The sequence below is a fragment of the Myxine glutinosa genome, unplaced genomic scaffold (genome assembly GCF_964187855.1).
Source record: "Myxine glutinosa unplaced genomic scaffold, kmMyxGlut1.1 SCAFFOLD_569, whole genome shotgun sequence".
NCBI lineage: Eukaryota > Metazoa > Chordata > Myxini > Myxiniformes > Myxinidae > Myxine > Myxine glutinosa.
In genome coordinates this window covers 21,638-27,500 of record NW_027616666.1, presented here as the reverse complement: position 1 = coordinate 27,500, position 5,863 = coordinate 21,638, and positions in this window count along the sequence as shown.

Below are 5,863 nucleotides of genomic sequence, written 5' to 3'. Positions count from 1 at the left end.
GAAACAGAATGTAAATTGGAGTTAAAACAAGGAATATTAACAGCTTTGACTTATCGCACTCCAAATTATTGTCCGGAAAACTGTTTGGGAAATTACCAAAGTTCAAAGGGCCATAACTTTGTCAAAGATGATCGAAACGTCGTGAAGTTCGAACTTGATCTGTAACTTATCATGAGGAAACCATGTGCCAAGTTTGAAATCATTAGCATTAAGAGTTTAGAAAAAAAGTCCGGAAAACTGTTCTTTGCGTGATGGACGGACAGACTGACAGATGGACAGACGAGGGACGGTGTGCAAACCTATAGTCCCCTCCGGTGTATACCGGTAGGGGACTAATAAGGAGAGACACAGATAGTAACATGCCAGGAAGAGGGGTGGCTTTCAGGAGGGTTAATGTTGGTATAAAATATTACAAGTGGGGATGGAAGATGACATGAGATAGTGGTCAACTGCCTGCCTACTTGAAGTTCTGTAAAAAAATGAGTGATTGAATAGATTGAGGAAAGAGATTCCACAAGCTCGAGAAGAGAGGAGCAAAAAAAGGAGTAAAGGTGAGCAATCGGCCTGAATTTTGTAAGGTTAATTAGGAAGGGCTTAATGGAATACATACATCCAAAAGGGGCTGTGGAGGGGTCGACCATGGAGGGATACAAAGACCATGGAAAGCAAGACTAAAGGAAATGGCACCAGTCTATCTGTAATAAGTGATCACGAGGCCGTGTGTTAAAGCTTCATTGTGAGAGATGCCAATAAGGTTGAGAGCATTGGCTAATACAACTTCTAAGATGGAGAGACATAAAATAGCGACATCACCCTAAAGGAGAGAGTGAGTACTACGCCATACAGAAATTCTAGTACGCTTCAGTGCTTCATCATATAACTTTATTTGTTAATCCATTGATTTGTTTGATACTTCCGCCACCGAAGGTGGATGGAGGTTATGTTTTCACCCCGCTCTTTTTGGTTGTCTGTTTGTGAACAGTATATCTCAAAAAGTTGAGCACAAAAATTGGGTGGAGAGGTTGTGTTGTGACAAGGACAGAATTCTTCGATTTTGGTGAAGATCTGGATCCAGATCTTGCTCGGAGAATTTTTAAAGTGATTCTTCATCATTGAGAGATGGGACCAAAAACGATACATAGCAGGATATCTCAAAATGTTGTGGACGGATTTGGATGAAACTTGGTGGACCGGTTGGGTGTCTGACAAGGACAAATATATTCGATTTTAGTGAAGATCTGAATATGGATTCGGATATGATAATTATTTAATTTTTAAGTGATTCTTCACCATTTGGAGATCGGCCAAAAATGATATATAGCAGGATATCTCAAAAAGTTGTTTACGGATTCGAACGAAACCTGATGGAGAGGTTGGTTGTGTGACAAGGGCTAATCAATTCGATTTTGGTGAAGATCCGAATATGGATTCGGATATGATAATTATTTAATTTTTAAGTGATTCTTCACCATTTGGAGATCGGCCAAAAATGATATATAGCAGGATATCTTAAAAAGTTGTTTACGGATTCGAACGAAACCTGATGGAGAGGTTGGTGGTGTGACAAGGGCTAATCAATTCGATTTTGGTGAAGATCCGAATCCGGATCCAGATGCGAGAATTCTTTTTTTAAAGCGTATCTTCACCATTGAGTGATCGGGCCAAGGACGATGTATAGAGCATGATATTTAGTTATTTTGAGTGATCCAGGCCCATTGTGAGAAGTTCCACAAGAATCTTGATTTATAAATCATGAAGTGTTGGAAACACCCGTTTTGCGGCATCCTGTGCCTCCACTTGTTACGTGTGTGTGTGTGTGTGTGTGTGCACATTTGTGTTGTGCTGTGAACACCTCTTGGCAAGATTTTGAAGAATTTTCTAGTTGGAAATCTTTTATATTTATTTATATATTTCAGTTTTTAAGCATAACTTGAATGTTACATGGCCTCATTCATCTCCTCCGATACCCTATGGGCCTAATCAGGCCACAACATTTTCCTGCTTTCTCTACTATTTAGCTTTTTTTCTTGCAATACTGTATAATTGTTTGAATAAAAGGTTGAACGACAGTAAAACAGAAAATGTTCATATATAAAGCGGTGCCTTGTGGGCCTTGTGATCGACTATGCACAAAGGGCTCTCTGGTCACAGCGACCACAGAAGAATGTGGTGGTACAGGGTCCGATCAACTTGCAGATAAATAATAATTAATGACAAATAAATCATTCTCTTTCTTCTGTACTTTGTTGTATGTGGAGAAGCTCCACGTTTCTCCACAGCACTCCCTCGGCTTTGTGCACTGTGTGGTGTTGTCAGAGTGACCTGGCCAGTCTTTTTGTAAAGTAAGAAACCGGGAGGAATCATTTGTGATGAGGTTTTTTATTTGAGCTTTGAATTATGGTTTGGTAATTTAGTCAGAAGAGCTTAAGAACAGAATAAGTGCTATAATTGTATCTTCAACACTTTCTTCGTTCTTCCATCATCACTCTATAATGGCATTTGATGACCGTGGCGAATTCAGGATATTCCAGATTTGATTCACTTCAATAAATGCTTCCGTAATCATCATAATCATCTCGTAATCATCCCAGAATGAAGATCGATATCAGTGCATATCCAATGAAAATCTCTGTTGAATCCTTTTAGATGGGTCAAGGTGTTCTTTTTAAGATCATTAACCTCATGCTAATACTCTAGTAGCTCATGGTGGTTGAGTATGCACTTTATTGTACAGACCTAAACTCTTCAGGAATCCACTAATTGAAGGTCCAGGAACAATATTTGGTTGGTAACACATTTGCCACTGACGGCGAAATAGCTGAAATGGCCATACCCCTTTTTGGGCCACGCCCCCTTTTTTGCCGTGACTGTATCTACAGAACCGTTGGACCTAGGAGGTTGCCCGACCACTCAAAATTTGCGCAATGGCCACATTATGGGGGGTCAGTAATACATTTTCATATCCAAAAGTCAATGGTTTTTAAGATAATTGCCAAAAACCGATTTCAACATGTTACGAACTACAATTGTATGATACCACCAAGGCCACAACATTATATGACACTTATACCTTTTGCATCATCCTATTTTGGAATTTACTTATTTGGATTTCTACACTTTTCGCCTTTACTACAGCCACAAAACGTGACACATTTAATGTTCCTGTCTCTGCAAGTGCACGTTTTGGTACTCATACATGCTCTTGGGCATTTGCATGGAGGAGGCAGGTCATCGGGCCTGCACGATACTGGCAGTATCACTGGTGTTATGCCAACGTCCGTTGCTTCATACCCATACTGGAGTGGATCTGGTTTGGTGACGGCAGGAGTTGGGGCTTGCAACCACATCTTACACTGAAGAAATGCTCGCTTTATGTGTTCTCGTAGCGTTGATGAACAGCACACAAGCTGGTTGAAGTCCAGTTCTTTCTTGGAGTTGTGGTACTGCTCCCATCGATATTCATCGAAAGTGGAACAGTCGGTCTTCTTTAATCCAGACACAAGGAACTTTTCAGCATTGCTTGTTATCTGTGGTGACAGTTCTTCTACACCAAACCCTTCCAGTAGGGAGAGATCGATGGATGCTTTCAGGCCAGACAGCTTTGGACCCACCTTGCTGGTACTGTCGCAACCGCTGAGAGCATGAATGGCTGGGAGACACGACACCAAACCGTTGTCCAGTTGATCAACCAACATGTGGACTGGTACAGTTTTCTTTGTTTTCCGGTTACCAAGCTTCACGTACAGCTTTTGTAGTTGCCAGGTTGTGTTGAAGTGGAAGATGAGGTTGACAAAGACATCTGTGTCAGGCGAGTCGACCAAGACTGATTGAACCCCGTGTTTCACAACACCATCATTAATATGGAACATGATTCTGTCGTCGGCTTCTTCTTGGTTGCTTGAGAGCTCTGCGATCTGTGTTTCAGTGCCAGCTAACAGTTTCCTGCATTCAGCCCCATATACTCCTCCAAAGAATATTTCCTTGTCCGACTCGACATTCTGCAGCATCCACTTGAAGACATACTCCTGCAACCGAACTTTGTTCAACATTGAGCTCCAGAACATATCAAGATCGACAGGGAGTTTCTGATTGTCAGACCGAATGGTGATTGTGATTTGTTCTGAGGAACTTCGCTGTGCCCGTTCCATTTGCTTGATTGATGATTTTTGATAAACATCAAAAATAATGTCTATTCTTGTGGACACGGAGCCTGTAGCAAGAATCCTGTTGGAAAGACTCTCAGCCAATTCCCCGAATGTGTGAAGGCCCATCTTTTTCATCGGTAGTTTACGCACAAGTGCCATGAAGTCCACTATTGTCATCTGAGCGTCACTCTTTACATTCCTCGTCTCCTGTGGAAGGCGACTGACAAGTTCCCTGGCTAAGGAGGCTTTATCGGGCTTCTTCAATTTGATGCCATCTTTACATTCAGTGGTGAGGAACTGGGATGTGCTGGTCAATTCATACTTCAGGAGTTCTAGCATGCTGTACCCTCTTTCTCTAGCATAGTCAATGTACCTAACCGTTTCCGCTGCATCCTTTTTCGCCATCGATTTCTTCGCTGTGAACGGAGTAGAAGTACGTTTCACGAAAACAGTCTTGCGGTTGGTAGGGATTGTATCATGTAGGTGCTTCTCCTTATCCTGAAATCTGGTCTCAACAAACTCTTCATAACTCTTCTCACCAATTTCCAGGCATTCAAGTAATCCGTCGACAACCTCCTGGGGAATGTCAGCTCCAGTAGAGATGTTCTGAAGTCTGATTCCAGCGTCGAACGGATTGTTGATGGATTTTATGTAATCCAGAAGGGCCTTTGCACGAACATGGCCAATCTTCGTAGAACTTGGATTGAACTCATGGTGTAGGCTCAGCTCACTGTCATCTTTGTCTCCCAAGTTGCACCATTCCAGCAGCTGTGCCACATGAAGATCTTTCTCATGCTTTAGGAGATTCCATAAGGCTACTGCTTCTTTCTGTCTGGTCATCCCAATGATACCTCCAGCAACCTTGGCGGGTTTATTGTAACACTTCTCGAGTGCCATGTCAAATCCTACTGCACTGCCTTGTCGGGTAGTGTGGTACATCACCCATCCACCATCTGTAAAGCATCTGTAGATACCCGGGAACTTCCTTTGTAGGTCCAGGCAATCTTCAAGGAACAGCGTACCCCATCTGCTATAGTTTGTCCGGCCAAACCCGAAGGTATGAGATACCGCTGCCTGCATGCAGGCTCAACGACAAAACACCCATGACCGGAATTTCTAGCCATGTCTAGACTCTAGTCTAGACTCTAGACTAAATTCTAGTCTAGACTCTAGTCTAGACTCTAGTCTTGACTCTAGTCTAGACTCTAGTCTAGTCTAGACTCTTCAGGAATCAAGTAATTGAACAATAGGAACAGGAACAGGAACAATTACGAATAATATTGTAGTTCGTAACATGTTGAAATCGGTTTTTGGCAATTATCTTAAAAACCATTGACTTTTGGATATGAAAATGTATTACTGACCCCCCATAATGTGGCCATTGCGCAAATTTTGAGTGGTCGGGCAACCTCCTAGGTCCAACGGTTCTGTAGATACAGTCACGGCAAAAAGGGGGCGTGGCCCAAAAAGGGGTGTGGCCATTTCAGCTATTTCGCCGTCAGTGGCAAATGTGTTACCAACCAAATATTGTTCCTGGACCTTCAATTAGTGGATTCCTGAAGAGTTTAGGTCTGTACAATAAAGTGCATACTCAACCACCATGAGCTACTCTTGTAAGAAATTGAAGGTTTTTTTTATTTTACACAATTCATATAAACATTCGTTGAATCATATCACACGCAAATCATCAAAATCTAAACAGTATCTTTAGAATTTCA